At 49.1% G+C, this 14,741-nt stretch overlaps 1 protein-coding gene across 6 annotated transcripts in view; it reads right to left on the reverse strand.

The window, feature by feature from the left end:
- TOX2 (TOX high mobility group box family member 2) overlaps positions 1–14,741 on the reverse strand; it is a 154,063-nt gene that overhangs the window by 102,985 nt on the left and 36,337 nt on the right. The window contains exon 1 of one of the 6 annotated variants that reach the window (XM_058433118.1): positions 2,812–2,830. The exons of the other annotated variants lie outside the window; for them this stretch is intronic. The gene's annotated coding sequence lies outside the window, so the exon portion shown is untranslated. Of the gene's footprint in view, positions 1–2,811; positions 2,831–14,741 lie in introns of those variants that run through there. 6 annotated transcript variants of the gene reach the window in all.

A 14,741-nucleotide genomic window follows, 5' to 3' on the forward strand; every position in this document is an offset into this window, starting at 1 on the left:
TGAAGCCATCAGATATTCCCTCAATTCTCCCAACCTTCCCTACATTATTTACATCATGCTCATCTTGACTTCCTTTCCTTTAGTCTGAAAAGGTATCTCCCTCCTGTTCCAAGGTCAGCCTCTTCACCTTGACCCTGTCCCTCCCATGTCTTCTGCCCATTCGCTCCCACTCTTGGTCCTGGGTCTAAGATCTCATTCAAATGTTCCGAGGCAAAACGAGACCAGGCAGTGCCTTTGTTGTATCGTGTACCAGGCACCTATCATGTGCTGAGGAATATGCTCCCAGCCACTGGGGAATCTACAAGTGAATTTTGCCACTGCCCCTTGGGAAATCTATGCAAATAGATCATCACAAAGGCACTGAAAAGAGATAAAAGCAAAGGGACTTGGAGGCAACAGTCACTGTTCATTGAACGATCTCTTGTGAGTGCTTACTGTGTGCCAGGCAGTGTGCTAGATGCCAGGCATGCCAAATGATGATGACACAGCCCCTGCCTTCAAGGAACCCCCAGTCCTTCGGAGAAGATGACAGCTATGGAGGGAGAATGAAACCTTCCTATTCTCCAAATCTACAAAGGAAGAGATGTTCTTTGACCACAGTCCCCAGCTGTAAACAATGAGTCCCCAAACCAGCTTAAAGCTCATTCTCATTGGTCACTGGGAGCTTTACAGCCCCACCTCTGAAAGTCAATCAATCAATAGTCTTACTCCTAATAGCCACATGTCCACCAGGGAGACAGCCAGCCTGTCTCAAAATCTTCTGCTCTGAAAGTCCTCCTATCCCAGGACTCCATGCTTCCCCAAACCCTGAAAAGATCAGCCTCTTGCTTGATTTGGGGAGACTACCCTTGCAAAGTATACCAATGAATTCAGCTTCTTGCTTTCGATATTGAATGATGCCCTCTTCTTTGACACATGTGACAAAGGCCAGGATAAGGTTAGCCAAGGGGAGCAGAAGCAAGGCAGAGGGTCTTTCCAGAGAAGCATCCTGAAAAAGTGACTTGGAGGCTCCATGATGTAGGAAGCACAGGAGGTGACTAGGCAAGGAGCAAGGAATATGACATCCAAGGCTGCTGTGAGCACTGGCCAAAGAGCACCTACTGTATACCAGCCCCTGTCCCAGAGCTGTGACCAGCCATCTCACTGGAACCCCCTAGAAATCCCCAGGTTTCCATAAGCAGCAGCCCCACTGTCGAGATGAGCAAGGTGAGGCTCAGAGTGGTTGGGAACTTGTCCAAAGCCACCCAGGAAGTCTGAACTTGGCCTTGATCCCAGGTACCAAAGCAGCAGCTGTTCTGTAGAAGCTGTTGCTCTTCCCCTCTGCACAGAGACACAGATCAAAGACCAGGGATGCACAGCCCTCAGCCTAGCCAGTCACAGGCACTGAGAGCTGCGCCTCACCAAGATCTAAAAAGGAAACAATCAAAGCAGCACACACTGCTCCCGCCTGCCCCACATTGGGCCGTGAGAACGCTCATTCTGCACAGATAAAACACAGCTCTAAAGAGAGAGGCAGCTGCAACCTAGGTCCTGCCGAGAGTGCGGTTTTATGTGGAAGTCTCATGGGGAAATACACATCAGGGCCAGGAAGATGCCAGGGGAGGGGTGCAGGCAGAGAGCCCGGCACAGATGGAAGAGGAACAGGAATAGAGCATGGCCCGGGAAGCCTCAGTCTCAGCCTGATCCGGGCCCTGTACACCAAATCCATGCCCATCACCACTTGGGGAAACATGATGGCACAGTGGATACAAACACAGGCCCTGGTCTGGCTGCCAGGGTTCAAATCCTGGACTTGTTGCTTTCAAGCTGTTGGGTTTTTTTTTTTTTAAACTACATACTGTGTCTCAGTTTTCTCATCTGCAAAATGGGTATGACTATTATTTGGATTAAATATACGGAAAGTGCTTAGCACATTGCCTACCTAGAGAAGGTACTCAATCATTATTAGCTATTTCTTATTTTATTATTGAATCCTCCTAAGAACCCTGCCAGTTGCTATAACTACCTCTCTTCTGTAGATGAAGAAACTGAGTGGGGCTTTGTGCAAATCTCTGAGGTCTTAATCATGGAAAAGACCCTTGATGCCTGTGCCCACTGTATGTAATTTGAAATAAAATTTGCAAATTAAAGTCTTTTATAAGAAAGTCCAACTGTGAGGGCTGATTTTTCCCAACAACGACAACTTTCATGCTTTGTTCCTAAAATATCAGATATTAACCTCTCTTCAAAAATGTTTTTCTCCTGATTGGTGCGCCTGCTTTGCTGGGCACAACGCACATTTGTATTCTGCCTGGTGATAAATCCTCCTGGTGACAGAGGCCCGGAAAGTTTAGGGGATCTGCCTAAGGCCACACAGCCAAGACCTGCCTGAGCTGAGTCTTGAAGTCCAGGCTGCTGACTCCTAAGAGTACACCCTGGCTTCCCACCCCCACTGCCTCCAAGCCACGTGAACCAGAGAAGGTGACCTCATGACTACGGGCCTGGGACCTTAACTATCAGAAGCAAGGACAACGCCTTGGGCACTGCCTGCCACAGGAGCTGGGAATGTCCCTTGTAAGCAAGCTTAGTGCTGTGGGCCCCTGCAGGACCCTTGTCCCCACCACCACCAAGAGTTGGCTTGGATGGTGCCACCTATTTCAGTCAATAAAAGACATCGATGAGTAGTGTAAAAATGGCAGTGGTCACTATAACACCAGAGATGAGGGCTGCCAGGCACCTGGGCTCCTCTGGGAGATGGAAATCATTGCCCCCTCCCACCTGGCTAACTGTACTCTTTCTAGACCTCCACCATCTAGAATGGTGGCCACTTACCACATGTGGCTTCTGAGCACTTGAATCGTGACTAGTCCAAACTGAGATGTGGGTAAATGTAAAGTCCACACTGAATCTCAAAGACTTCAGAGCAAGAATGATGACGATGACAACAAAAAGGAATGCAAAATACCTTATCAATATTTGTATATTGATGATGTATTGGAATAATATTTGGGATATACTGGGTTAACTAAAATATTAAAATTAATGTCACCTGTTTCTTTTCACTTTTTCTGAACATGGCTATTAGAAAATTTAAAATCATGTATGTGGCCTGCATTGTATTTCTACTGGATGGTGCTGGTCTAGACGCTTCCCTAGTCATTGTCTTCTTCTGACCCAGAACCCCAGAGACAGAAGAGTTGACATCATCAGCAGTAGCCGAATCCATTTCTCTGTGATAAATATGGGAGAAATGGGGTTTGCAGAGGAAGAGTGATGTGTTGAAGGCAAGAGTCTAGTAACGAGGCATTCATTCATCCAACAAATGTTAACTGAGGCCTTACTATGTATGCTCTGGGTACTAGGAAACAGCAGAGAACAAAGTAGAGGGCCACATCCCAGTCTAGGGCTCTGCCCTGAAGCCAGTTTGTAGGCTGGGGGTGAACATGGTGATGACGCAGGAATCTCGCCCCAGCCATGGGATCCTGGGGTCCTGGGCAGCTGGACTCAGCATCAGCCCCTCAGCCCCTCACAGTTGGCTGGATCACAGATCTCATAGGCTGCAGGCAGGAACTCCAGCTCCAACCTAGGGCAGATCTGCCCCAGGACCACCAGTAAGTCCCATCCCAGTATACTCACCAGCTGCAGCTGCCCAGAGGGCCTGGCCTGATGGGCAGGGCAGCCCCCTAACATAGATAGCATGGAGGCCTGGCAGGCCTGTATTTTTTCCTTCCCTGGTACTGCCACTGGTAGCTCACACACCGTCTGCATTACTGCAGATTTATGGCAAAAATTATCCTCTCTCTCAGCTCCATTTAAAGCCATTTGGAGCTCTCTCCCATCCCAGATTGTAAATCTAATTGCACATTCCAAACAGACAAGCGCTCATTAAGCTTTAATTATGCACATGTTGTTTTCAACAAACATTTTCATTTGGCGCTGTGAGGGGGAATGGTTCAAAGAGGGCTGCAGACGCTGCCTGGGGCTGGAAGGAGCTGGGCTGGGAAGTGGGTCAAGGTGTAATGAGATGAGGCCATCCAAGGGGCAGGGCCAGGACCTCATCTGATTGGGCTCACGACTTTGAGCCCTTGCCCTGGGCTTCTGCTGTGGGTGATGCCAATGTATATGCTCTCAGCTGGTCTCACCGGCACTCCCCAAGTCCCCAGAGTCTCATCAAAGCCAGGCCCATGGACCTCTCCAGTGACAGGAGGGAAGGTAGGGACCCACAGTCTGGCTCAGAAGGATAAAACCACCAACCAAGAGCCAGTTTCATCAGAGCCCGTGGGCTCCTCCCACCTACCCGCCACAGTGCAGCTGGAGGCCTCTTCTTCAGCACCATCTTCCCTTCCCTCATTCGTTCACTCATTCATTCCACAACCATTGACTGAGCATCAACTGGCTCAGGCAGTGCAGGGTCAGTGGGGACCATGATGTGTAAGGCCTCTGCGTGGCTCTCCCCAAGTCACTCTCCATCAAGTCCCATCCCCTCCACTGGGGAAAAGTTTTAATTCTTGGCCACAGCATTCACTTGAGCATCTGCCGCCTGCCAGCCTGACGGTCCAGGCTGCCTCCCACCCATCACATGCCCATCCCCTCTTCTGCCTTTCCAAGCTCCCTGCCCAGATCACACTCTCCCGCACACCTCATCCAGGCCTCTGCAGCAGCTGTGTCTCCACCTAAAACTCCCTGCTTTCTCTCTTCCACACCGTTCATGCCCATTCAACTCCCATGCTGTCCCCCTTCCAGAAGCCATTGCTGATACCCACTCCCGGGCCTGCCTGGCCACTCCTCTGCCATGGGGGCACCCCGTAAAACATGTATTGGACCCTAGCGCCACAATATCACAACAGCCGAACGTCTAAGACCAGCCTGCTCACTACATCCCGAGACACCATCACCTTCAAAGATGGAAAAGAAAGGTACCACTCACTGTGTGCCCTTGAAAAAGGCCTCCCCCTTTCTAGGCCTCAGTTTCCTCATTTGTACCTGCAAGGGTTGAATGGGTGATGCCCTCTGAGCCCCTGGGCTGTTCCATCAGTCTTGAGTTTTATGGTCTGCCCAGGAGCTAGGCAACATTCTTCCCACCAGGAGCCATGGAGCTGACCAAGGCATGCTGACAGTGCCCAAAAGGTGCACACACAGAGGGTGGGAGACAGGAGTGGTGGAGAACCCAAGGCCACCCCCCAAAAAGCTTCCAAAAATACAAGCAAGTGAAATCAGCATGTGCTTTAAAATGGAAATCAGATTCCATTCAGCGTCTGGATAGCTACCTGTTGTTTCAGATATGGAACAGACTCTGAGGGTGAAATCTACAGACAAGAAATGTACTGGGAAGTGCAACAGGGGATTGAGGGAGCAGGACAGGCCAGAAAGACAAGCCAAACTGTGATACAGTCACAACGGAGGCCTCCACCTGTCCCAAGGGGAGCTCTGGAACTGGGATGGCCCAGCAGAGGTGTCCCAGTTTGAGGCAGGGAGCTAAGCACTGTGTATCCCCACATGGGATGGCCATCGGATGCAGGATGCCCAGGGCGCGAGTGTTGATGACCTTGGCCAAGCCTTCCTCTTTCCACCAAAGGCACCATGGAGCTGCCCAGAGAGAGGCTCAGCTGATAGGGGCAGCAGCCAACACTCTAAGCAGCTGATAGAATGTGTGCCTGGATCTGAGGAGGGACTAGGGTGACACACAACAGCATCCACCTAATGGCTACAATCATTTACTCATTAGAACGAATGCGTGCAATGTTTACATCACACTAACGACAAGCCAGGCACTCTTAATTGAATGACAAACATCCATTCCTGTAATCCTCACGACAACCTCACGAGGTAAGTTACTGAGGCTCCCATTTTACAGATAAGGAGACTGAGGTCGAGGGAGGTTATGTAGCTTGCCCAAGGCCACACAGCTAGGAAGGGGTGGAGTGAGGATTCAAACCCAGGAAGTTCAACTCCAGAGCCTACACTGTAATGAGAAGGCTGTACTGCTGCCAGGTCTTGCCCCGTTACCTCCCATAACATGGAGCTGCCCAGCTCCCGGCTCTCCCCAGAGGCTGGGATGCGGTCAGCGGTCTAGAGCCTCAGGTTGCCCTGTGCTGCCAATATTTGTATTTGACAACTATCTATCATCCAAGCGGTTGGGAACAAGTCCCAAAACTGATTCTTGCCAAAGACAATTAACTAAAAGCCGCATGAGCGTACGTCGCGTGGCACTGTGGTGTGGGGGGAACGAGTGTGACTGAGACAATGAGCAGCAGATGATGTGGAAGATATTTTCTCCCCAGCACTACAAAACAAGCCCTCAATCATGCCACAAAGGGCTCGTGTTGTCGGAAGGGAAATATGTCAACGACAGTGTTCGATCTTGGAGCGGTTCAAAAAGAAGAAGAAAAGAAATCTTTGAAATTGTAATTTGACCTAGAAAGGTTTTTCTAGGTCATCTGAACTTGGCACTTATGCCTCTAACCCCAAACCTAACACAGAGTGCCAGGTTCACTTCCTTCTGTCAGTACCAGATAACACAGGAAATGGTATTTGTAAACACTGCTGATATATTTTTAAGCACTGTCTCAACGTCAGCCTTTGGACTGGGAGCTGCGAGAACACTGGTGCAGCACAGCTCTGGAAGCAGGCAGATCTAGGTTCAAGTCCAGGCTCTGCACTTAGCTGCTGCATGGCAGTGGGCAGGGATCTTACCCCTCTCATCCTCAGATTCCTCCCCTGGAGAACAGGAACGGAACAGGCAGGGTTTTGCATGCTACCTAGCAGTGTGCAGAGAAAGGCCAGCTCCCTGCTTTCACCCCAGTTGCCTTCCCAGGCAGAGAGCCACCCCTCTATTCTTGACCATTGAACCCTTCTGACCCAGATCTGGGCTCTCTCCTGGAGACCCAGGAGGGCAGTGGGGGGCTCTGTCCTAAGAGGCCTTTTCTCTCCCAGAAAACAGAAAACTGCACTCCAAGGCATAGCATGTGCCAATGAGTTATTCTAATTCATCTTCACTATGGACCCACTAAGATAAATAATGAGGCCTCAGGGCTGGGAGGGCTTTAACCCTCTGGCTTCTGCAAATCCCACTGGGGAAACTAAGGCCAGGGCTGATGGATGGCCCACCGTTATTGGCAAGAGCATGTCCAGGGTTACAACTGCCAAATTGTTGGGTCCCCTGAGCTTGCACCTCCAGAAGAAGCCAGATTTAGCCCAGTTACTGTCAAAAGCCCAAGGGCACGGTGAACATTCCTGTCTTCCCCAAGCCCTGACCTCAGCACCTACAATGTACCTGGCCACATGCCAGGTGCAGAGGGGCACTAGGGACCTAGAACCAATTCCCAAGGAAGCTCAGGTCCATAGGGAAAATGGGTATCTGCATGATGACACCCGGGCGGGGGTTGATAAAGCACTAAGGTGGAGATAGGCCAGGTGAGAGCAGTTGGTACGTACCTGTGAGGTAGTGGGTCCAGAGTGAGCAAAGGCTAGGCAGCCAGGTTGGGGGAAAACCGGTATGTGTGCTGGGGAAGGGGAAGAAGGGGTGTCTAGAAGTCACTGAGGTGGACTACAGTACAGAACGGGAGAGAGAAAATCAACATCCACTAAAGAAAACAGGTGCGTGTTTAAAGCAATATTCTTAAAGAAAGAGTAACGGAAGGATGTCCAATCTGGCCAGAGAGTGAAACATTCTGTGAAGCCACAATTAAAGTGGTGGGGCAGTAATAGAAAACAAGAATTGTAAATCAATGAAACAGAAGGAAAAGTACAATGTTGGACCCAACCAGGTATGGAAACGTATCAAGATTAAGGAGGGCATTTCAGAGGGAAGACCATGTAAGGACACAAGGGGAAGGTGTCCACCTGCAAGCCTAGGAGAGAGGCTGATATGATTTAGCTCTATGTCCCCACCCAAGTCTCATGTCAAATTGTAATCCCCAATTTTGGAGGAGGGATATGGTGAGGTAATTGGATCTTGGGGGCGGATATCCCCCTTGCTGCTCTCGTGATAGTGAGTTCTCATGAGATCTGGTTGTTTGAAAGTGTGTAACGCTTCCCTGCTTGCTCTGTCTCTCCTGCTGGCCATGTGAAGTGTACCTGCTTCCCTTTCGCCTTCTGCCATGGCTGTAAGTTTTCTGAGACCTCCCCCAGAAGCTTATACAGCTCACAGAATCATGAGGCAACTAAACCTCTTCATAAATTACCCAGTCTCAGGTATGTCTTTATATAAGTGTAAGAACAAACTAATACAGAGGCCTCAGATGGAATCAACCCTGCCAACACCTTGATCTCATACTTCTGACCTCTAGCCCTGTGACACAATATTTGTAAATATTGGTTGTTTAAGCCAAAAAAAAAAAAAAAAAAAAAGAGGGCATTTACTTTATGCCAGGTAACGTTTGATGTGCTTTACACATGATTTTCTGCTCAATCTTGACAATGGTCCTAGAAGGCAGATATCATCATTCAGTTTTACAGAGGAAAAAACAAGCCCAATTTAAGCAACGTGCTCATAGCTCACATAGAAAGTGGCAAAGCCAAAATCTTAATTCTGCTAAAGCTCACGCTTATAACAGCTACTCTATTTTGTCTCCCCTTTCGCAAACAAAGAGACAAGGACTAATTATTTAATAAACAGAATGGGGACAAGAGGGTTATCCTGTCCCTATTTAGGAACACTGAACTAGACACCCCCTGCAAGACACCCACCAAAATGCACTCCAAATGGATTAAAGAGTTAAACATAAAAAGTCATGTTACAGGGAAACAATCACAAAACAGAACAGAATGTTTATCAGATCTGTGGAGGCAGGATAACTTCTTCAGCCCTCGAAGCAATCACAGAGGAAGAGAGATTGACAGATTCAAATATATATGCATTAATATCTTCTGTGGAAGAAAACATAATAAAACCAAAATGAAAAGCACATCAGACTAAGAAAATATCAGCACCAACTATAAGACAGTTAATATATACAAGGTAGAAATGGCTCGGTCAAATTTAACAGAAAGCAAGATGCCAACAGACAAAAAGACATAGGATTCAAACAAAAGTCACACAAGAGGCAATATCTTAAGAAACAAATATGGAAGGGAAAAAAGGGACACCTGATTCAATGGCAAGTGGGGAAATGCACATAAAACAAACTTACTGCAATGCAACTGGGATATTTCATACCACTGCTGACACGGGAAACGGGTTCCGGCTTAATGGAAGACAATATGGCGGCCACTCTTAGGCAGACAGAGCCAACCAGAGGCAGGGGACGAGGACTGGAGGGCTTAAAACAGTCTTGCTTAAAACAGCCTTTTACTCTGAGTGCTGGGGATGGTAAAGTGATATACAGAAAACACAGTCTTTTCAAAAAAAAAAAAAAAAAAAAAAAGACAGATCCTTACCTCTCACCCAGGCTGGAGTGGAGTGGCACAATCTCAGCTCACTGCAACCTCAGCCTCCCAGGTTCAAGCAATTCTCCTGCCTCAGCCTCCCAAGTAGCTGGAATTACAGGCATGCGCCACCATGCCTAGCTAATTTTTGTATCTTTAGTAGAGACGGGGTTTCATCATGTTGGCCAGGCTGGTCTCGAACTCCTGACCTCAGGTGATCCACCCACCTCAGCCTCCCAAATTGCCAGGATTGATTACGGGCCTGAGCCACTGCACCTGGTGGACACACAGTCTTTGTCCTGGAGCTCATGGTCTAGGGAAGGGGACAGGACCAGGAATCAGAATATGGGTGGGTGATAAGCAGATGGGAAGCCAGGTTCATGGGACTTAGACAAGGACCTTGTAAAAAGACTTCACAGAAGAGGTGGCTTCTAAGCAGATCTACCCGCAGCATGCACAGAACTAGCCAGGCGAGGGCAGAGGCCAGTGGGAACAGCATTCACCAAAGCCTGGGAGCTGGAGGGAAGGGCCCATTCATGGAGTAGAAAGGCGGTGCAAGATAAGACAGAAAGGCAAGCAGGGCCTTATGACAAGGGAGCTTCAAGGGCCACACTGGGGAGCTGAGACTGAAACCCAGAATGTGAGCTGCACTTCAGAAACTGGCCTCTGGCTTCTGGGTGGAGAATGGGTTGCAGATGCTAAGATGGGGAAACGGGAGTCTGAGCAGGGCTTGGGCAGGGAAGAAACACTGGCTAACACAATAAGAAGTAAAACAGCGTGGCAGTGATTCAAAAATAGAAATTTATACTGATGGCTAGAATGAGAAGCAGGTTTGGAGCCAGAATAAAACCATGACAGCCCCAGCATGTTGTGCAGAATACAGCCTTGACAGTCTCAGAGATGAGTGAAAATTGCCAAGGGCAAGGGATCACCCAGGAGTCAGAAAGGGGGTGACTCATGCAATTTGCAAACGCTAATTTCCTCTCCTTGGTCACACACTTCCTTCTGATTTCTTTCTTCTGATGATTCATTAAAAAAAAAATTCTCCTTTTAAATTCACATCAGAAATGTTTGAGTACCTCGGCTCACCCTGCCCTAAGCTTTCACCCCTGCCCCTGAACCAGCAAAACCCAACATAAACCCAGGTAGCTAAGAAGACACTGGCTGCCAAGAAACCAGAAGCCAGCCAAGGGGAAACAAGGGGTTTCAGGCTCCGCGATGGCTGCCAGAGGCCCCCATGGGCCCTCCTGTGCCCCAGGAGGGTTTTCAGCAGCGACTCACATACACAGATCCACAGCTCTCAGCCAGAACTCGTGCAGTTTCAGAATTTGTTTGAATTTCAGAAAAGTAATGAAGTGCAAATTCTGCAAATTATGCCATAGCTTCAGTGGAGCCTCAGGCAACACCTGCAATGGAACACATTCATATTTCTGCAGTGGAACATATGAATATTCACACAAGTGGGGTAAGTAAAGATTACAAAGAGCCTCGCGTCAGCTCAGGTCAGATTTTGGGGGCCAAACGAGTTTGCAGCATATTGACAAAACAACTTCTGGTTGCAGGGCTTTTTGGATTGCAGATAAGGCAGTTTCGAGCTGAATCAAGCACCAGGACTCACGTGCTAGAAGGCTGTCCCTGTGTATGCCCATTTTACATAGAAGAAACTGAGGCTCGGAAAGTTAAAGGAAACAGTGCAAGGTCTCAGAGCTATTAAGTGGCTGAGCTGGGATCCAAACCCAGGTCTGATGTCTCTCCCCACACCTTCGTAGATCCTCCCAGAGGCTGAAATGGCAGGCAGAGCGTTTAATGTGACAGGGAATGTAGACAGCACAGGGAGTGGGTCAAGGCCAGGTGCAATAGGAATGGGGCTACCCGGGTGCCCAGAGAAACCACTGGCGCGCCTCCTCAGCTGGCCCCTGCATGGTGTCTGTCCTACGAGGCAGGTCCAGGAGCCTCCAGCCACCCTCAAAGGTCCAGAGCTCCCCGCATCCTCTGCACCCAGGACCCACCCTTCATCGTTCCGCAGAGGTTCTCTCGCTGAGTGCCCCCTTCATACCAGGTCCTGGAGGCTGGGACACAACGAGAGGCAAGGTAGACACAGTCCCAGCCCCTGCAGGCCTCAGAGTCCACTGCAGGAGGCAGGCAACAAACAAGCAAACACACAAGGGTGGTCACACATTGCATTGTGCTAAGTGCTGTGCAGCAAACACAGGAAGTGTGGAGACAGGGTCTCTCTGTAGAGGCAGCAATTAAACTGAGGGGGCCCAGAAGGAAGAGGAGGAGGCTGTCAGGCAACAAGTAGTGGGTGGGAGCATTTAAGGCAGAGCGAGCAGCAATGCAAAGTCCCTGAGGTCCACAAGTAGAAGCTCTCGCATTCGGGGGAATAACAAGCAGGACACAGTAGGCAGAGGGGCGAGGCAAGGACGTGATTTGGGATCCTAGGACCACTGTAAGGCACTCGGATTTCATCCCAAATGGGAAGCCCTTGGAGAGTTCTTGCAGGGGAGTAACATGCTTTAATTTATAGTTTAAAAGAGGACTCAGCTAGCCACGTGGAGGATGGATTCCATGAGGTTCCATTCCTTGAGTCTCAGCTTTCTCCTCTATAAAATGGATGCATGAGAAATCCTGTGAAAAGCATAGCTCAGGAGTGTCTGGCATAGAGTTGACTTCCAGAAGATAGGAGGACAAAGACAGTCTTCAAACCTAGTCACAAACCAGGAGAACCCAGTCATCAGTCATCCATAGTCGCTCCCCTGCTCAAAATCCTACTAGGCTCCTTTCTGTCCTCAAAACAAAGATCCACCTCTTTCTCTTGGTCCCAGGGTCCCAAGGTCCTGCTTGACCTGGTACCTGATGATTTCCCCAGCCCCATCCTTCACACCCCCACCATCTCCCACGAGGCCTCTACTGTCCCGCCAACTGGGCCACTCCTGGGGCATGCCAGGGCCCTTTCCCTAGAGACAAGTCCTTACAATGACCTTGCCACCAGCCTGCCCTGCATTCCTACAAACATGGACACACACCAACCCGGATCAGCCCGAGAAATGAGAGGCTCAAAGAGTGGCTGAGGGTGTGCGTATACATGTTGGAGCATGGGGGTTGGGAGTGGAAGGACTATGTTAATAGACACCTCTGCCTGTGCATGAATGTGATGACAGACAGGTGCAAGGGGCACCACAAGAGACGGGAGGAAGGGGTCAGTTCTGTCAGAGCAGACAGAGGAGGCTTCTATGCAGTGGGTCTCAAATGATTTTCTGACCGAAGGTGATGTATTAGTTTCCTAGGGCTGCTGTCACAAATCACCATAAACAGGTGGCTTAAAACAACACAAATTATTCTCTTACAGTTCTGGAAAGCCAGAAGTCTAAAATCAGCCTCACTGGGCTAAAACGAAGGTGTCATCAGGGCTGGTTGGTCTGGAGGCTCTAGGAGAAAATCCATTTCCTTGCCTTTCCCTGTGTCTAGTGGCTGCTTCTGTTCCTTAGCTTGTGGTCCCTTCCTCTATTTTCATAGCACATCACCCCAGTCTCTGCTTCCATCCTCACATCACCTTCTCCTGATTCTGTACCCCCTCCTCACTTATAAGAACCATTGTGATACTATAGGGCCCACCCAGACAATCCATGATACTCTCCCCATCCCAAGACCCTTAATCACATCTGCAGAGCCCCTTTTGCCATTTAAAGTAACGTACACAGGTTTCAAAGATTAGGACCTAGCTATACTCAGGGGTCATTATTCAACTGTCCACAGTGAGTCCCGTAAGTACTGACTAACTGTGTCTCAGTCTGCCTATATGTCTGGAGAGGACAGAGAGGGAAGTACCTGCTGTGGTAGACTTTACTACTGCTTTCCAATATCTGGCTCTCCTCTCCTTCCTGGCACATAGGACACTACACCTCAGGCTCCCCTTACCATTTATTGGAGCCATGTGTCTAGTTTAGGCCAATGGGTTATGAGCAGAAACAACGTGGGTCTCCTCTGGGTGGAAGTATAGAAAAGCAAACTTGAGATCTACAGGCTCTCTCTAGAGGACCAGCAAGGTTCCAGATGGTCGAGACTTGACCAACCTACAGCCCTGAGTGATCTGTGGAGCAGAGCCCAACCCCTACTTCTCTGCTGATTGTCATGGAACACGTAGTAAGAGCAAAAATAAGCCTTCCTCATGATAAGCAACTGAGATTCAGGGGGTTGTTACAGCAGCATAACCCTGACATGCTCAGTTAAGTTTAGGCCAGGGGCAGTGGCTCACACCTGTAATCCCAGAGCTTTGGGGGGCCAGAGCGAGAAGATAGCTGAGACCAGGAGTTTGACACCAGCCTGAGCAACATAGCAAGGCCCCGTCTCTTAGAAAAGGCGCGGTGGCTCACGCCTGTAATTCCAGCACTTTGGGAGGCCGAGGCAGGCAGATCATGAGGTCAGGAGATCAAGGCCATCTTGGCTAACATGGTGGAACTCCATCTCTACTAAAAATTAAAAAAAATCAGCCGGATGTGGTGGCACGCATCTGTAGTCCCAGCTACGCGGGAGGGCGAGACAGGAGAATCACTTGAACCCAGGAGGTGGAGGTTGCAGTGAGCCGAGATCGTACCACTGCACTCCAGCTTGGGCGACAGAGCGAGACTCGGCCTCAAAAAAAAAAAAAAAAAAAAAAATTATTTTTAATTAGCCAGGCATGGTGGTATGCACCTGTAGTCCTAATCAGGAGGCTAAGATGGGAGGATTGCTTGAGCCCAGGAGTTTGATGCTCAGTGAGCTATTATCATGCCACTGCACTAGAGCCTGGTTGACAGAGCAAGACCCTTTCTCTAAAAAAACAAACAAACAAACAAACAAAAAAACCATAATAATAAGTTTAATAGTAATGATCATTTGCTGATCATCTACCGTGAGTCAGGCACTTTACCTATATTGCATGTAACCCTCATAATCACCACCCAAGCAAGGTCAGAATTCGCTACTTTTGTTTTGTTTTGTTTTGAGGTGGAGTTTCATTCCTGTTGCCCAGGCTGGATTGCAATGGTATGATCTCGGCTCACTGCAACCTCCACCTCCTGGGTTCGAGTGATTCTCCTGCCTCAGCCTCTCGAGTAGCTGAGATTACAGGTGTGCACCACCATGCCCGGCTAATTTTTTTGTATTTTTAGTAGATACGGGGTTTCACCATGTTAGCCAGGCTGGTCTTGAACTCCTGTACTCAAGTGATCCGCCCACCTCAGCTTCCCAAAGTGCTGGGATTACAAGCGTGAGCCACCGCACCGGCCTATCTACTCTATTTTAAAGGTAGAAAACTCAAATACAGAGAGGTAGACGTGAAGGCTATCTACCTAGGAAGTGGTGGAGCTGGGATTCAAACCCAGAACAATGTGGTTCCAGAGCCAAACTCTTAACTA

Source organism: Hylobates moloch, unplaced genomic scaffold (assembly GCF_009828535.3).
Source record: "Hylobates moloch isolate HMO894 unplaced genomic scaffold, HMol_V3 SCAFFOLD_21, whole genome shotgun sequence".
In the NCBI taxonomy this organism is placed as follows: Eukaryota; Metazoa; Chordata; class Mammalia; order Primates; family Hylobatidae; genus Hylobates; species Hylobates moloch.